We start from the raw sequence: 3,440 nt of genomic DNA, 5'->3' as shown, positions 1-3,440 counted from the left end.
ATAGTATTTGAGGTTTATTTTCTCAAACTCGCCTGTTTTCCAGAGTTTTAAGCCTCTGAAAAGTCACTTTCTGAGCAAACTCTACACAAACAGGCTGATTTGTGGCCTACTTATGCATATTCATGAGTGGGCGTGTCTATAGACTGGACACCGACTTCCTCCTCCCCGCACGATGACGTCGGGCCAGAGGACGGCCCGCCCACCCTCCTCCCACTCACTTCTTAGCCGAGCTCATGCTGCTTTCTAAACATGAGACAGAGCGTGGGGGCGGGGCGTTCGCCAATACATACGTAGACTGTAGAAATGACATACATAGCACTGCGCAAAGGATGCTGACATGCTCATCTTCGTGGGCGTGTCTGTTTACATGTCAATCATGGCAGACAGCTTCCTGGCGGCGCGGCTTCTTCATCTCAGTGCCGTGTCAAATTTGTTATCAAAGTGGGAACTCGTCATCAAATTGGAGCGAGGTGTTTGGGCTCGCCCTGCAGTAAGAAAGGAGCAAATCACCCTCTAACCAGCTATTGAGGGAATCAATGAAAAAAACACTTTGAGGCCCAAATAGCACTTTTATGATGTTTAAAGCACAGAAAAGTTGATGTAGCGAAACATGGGCCCTTTAAAGAGTAACTAAACCCCTGCTTTCTGCTGACCTGTCACGAGGGGGGAAATTAAAATAATGCCTTGATTATGGGCTTTACTCCTGGCTCCAAGTAAGACACGCCCACTCAGGTTGCCGGTCAGTGCTGCACAGTGACAGAGCGCTGCCTTCTCAACTATAACACACAATACACAGCCCACAAGCATAAGCGCACACACTACCACAGACACTATATCACAAACAGTCCCTGCTCTACTCCCACCATGAGCCTCAGAACACCGCGGGCTCATGCGCACACACACATATATAAACCAGGGAGACACACACAGCAATGAGAAGTTTATGCACAGATGGAAATACACGCACTATGTCTGTACATACACACATAGCTTTATGAACCCTCTGATTAGACCAGAATCTGCTCTTTATAGAAGCACTTAGTCAAAAACATCACTGCCTTGCTCAGAGCATGGAGTTTGCATTGGAGCAGTGAATCAATGCTCACTGAGGGCTGTGATAGGAGGAAAACTAGTCCCTCCTTTCAGCTTTTATAGGAGGGGCGGGGCCAACAGTGACAATTGGTGACACGACGATGGTAATGATTAGTCTTTTTTATGTATGACCTACTTGTACTAGTACTTGAGTACAATTTCAATCACGTAGCAGTACTTCTACTTGAGTAGCATATATCAGTGCTCTTTACACAATGGTTTCCACTACGTTCATCAGGGCCATTTGTTTTGTTGTGTCATTCCACAGTAAGATGTTTGATATCGAGCTGTGCCCGCTGGCCTTTCTCCATGGAGGAAATGTTTGGTTTCATCAGCTGCAGGTTCTCAGGCCTACCCAGCATCTGTTCAGGTCCAGGCTCTGCTGTGGCTGCATGTGAGTGAACGAACACAACAACAACAACAACAACAACAACAAAACGCGTCCCAGTGTCGTCCTGTGGTTGCGTCCACGGCGCGTGTGAATTGAACAGGTTGTTGCAGAGTGTGGGAGTCCACTGAATATGGATCTGGGTCACGGAGCGAGAATGAAGGAGGACTGAGGGTTTTCCACCTTTTGTCCCATATGTACTCACAGCTTGCTGCTCTAAAAGCCTGGATCAGTTTCACAGTTTGTCATAATTATCTGTATTCACTCACAGTTAAAGTTGAATTAAAAATACACATAGCACAAAGTCTCTGTTGGATAAACAATGCTGTGTGGACACCTATATTCATTGATGTTGTGCCACCTCATCCTGTCACACATCTCCTTTATATAATATGGCATCTCATCTATTCCTTAGAAAATCCAAAGTTTATGAATTTCTAAGAACAAAATAACACACAAGAGCACTCAGAGAGAACAAACCTCCAGTACCAAATATCCTCTTTGCCAGATAGTCACAGTTATCTAGATCAGTGATCCGGATCATGGTACAATGATAATTTATATACTTTAAAGGCTTGTGAGAAATTTCTATCCTCATTCATAAAGATACAGTCGGTCCAAATGTATGGATACCCCAATTGTTTGGAAAAATCGCAACGAAATGTCTTAAAGATCAGTCAAATAGAAACCGAGATGTGAATTTTTAAAATTTTGCCAATAATGAGAGGTTGGGATTTTTTAATTTTTGAAACTGATCCAGAATCAGTAAATTGATCTGGATCCCCTCTGCAATTTAATGGAATCTTCCATGGCACAAGGTCAATCTTTGGTTAAAATTTTGCCAAAATCCATTAAACAAACAAATAAATATGATGCACTTGGAGTTGGTTAACATCAAATAATATTAAATGGGAATTAAAATAGATTAATTAATCTTAAGGAAACATTTTTTTATCATTTTAGGTATAAATAATTTGGAGCAGGCAGTAAATGCATTAATGCTTTAAGAAGCTTGTTTTCTACTACCGCAAGTCCCCTAAACCCTTCATTTAGCTCTGTTGCTGTACAATATTTGCCAGTAGCTTTTCTTGGATGTATTAAATATAGACTTACTTAGACTTAAATACTGACTTCGTGTATACATGATTTGTATATTTGTGATAAACTCATTTTAAACATTGATGATTGAGTAGATAATGCACATTTTGTTGATTTGGTGTGCCTTGTTTTCATGTAGGTGCTGTCAGAGTTGGACATTGTGGTGCCTCTTCAGTTGCTCATTGGGATGTTCTCCGATGGCGTTAACTCTTTGAAGGAACTGGCCAATCAGAGAAAGGCGCGTGCTTCGGATGTCGGTGGCAATACCGGGGCTCGCAGGGTGAGCATTATTATTTTGATGCTTACACAATAAGACAACTCAGTGCTAGTTTAAGTATATACAGTAGATGTAGGCCTGGGCAATATATCGAGATTCAAGATATATCGATTTTCTATTTTGGCGATATTGAAAATTTTACTATTGCCTAAATCGATATATTTTCATTTTACAGCTTATTTTGTATTGAAATACTCATTCTAAGAGTCGCTGCTTTCGCTATTTCGGAGAACAACATGAAAACCACAGTTAGAACGATTGCCGAGTGCTACCTAACCCAGACCTTCCCCTTAACAAGCCAGACTACAGAACTCACTCACACGTGCTGTCCCTTGCAGGAAAAAAAGTCAAAAGTAGCACATATCGTGCTGCTGTTTGTTAATAAATGTGCATGTGTAGCATTTTTCATCAGCAAATGTAACCTATATTTGTCTTTCTGGTAAGATTTTGAGTAAAAACATTGAGATATGAATTTTGGTCCATATGGCCCAGGCCTAAGTACATGCATACGGTATAGGTGTGTTATGTTACATTCCCTATGTCAAACTCCTGCTCTTCTTTGTTTCTGTTTTCTCCTCTTCAGAG

Source organism: Gouania willdenowi, chromosome 22, assembly GCF_900634775.1.
Source record: "Gouania willdenowi chromosome 22, fGouWil2.1, whole genome shotgun sequence".
NCBI lineage: Eukaryota > Metazoa > Chordata > Actinopteri > Blenniiformes > Gobiesocidae > Gouania > Gouania willdenowi.
The sequence above is the reverse complement of the archived record's forward strand: the minus strand, read 5'-3'. Positions refer to the sequence as shown.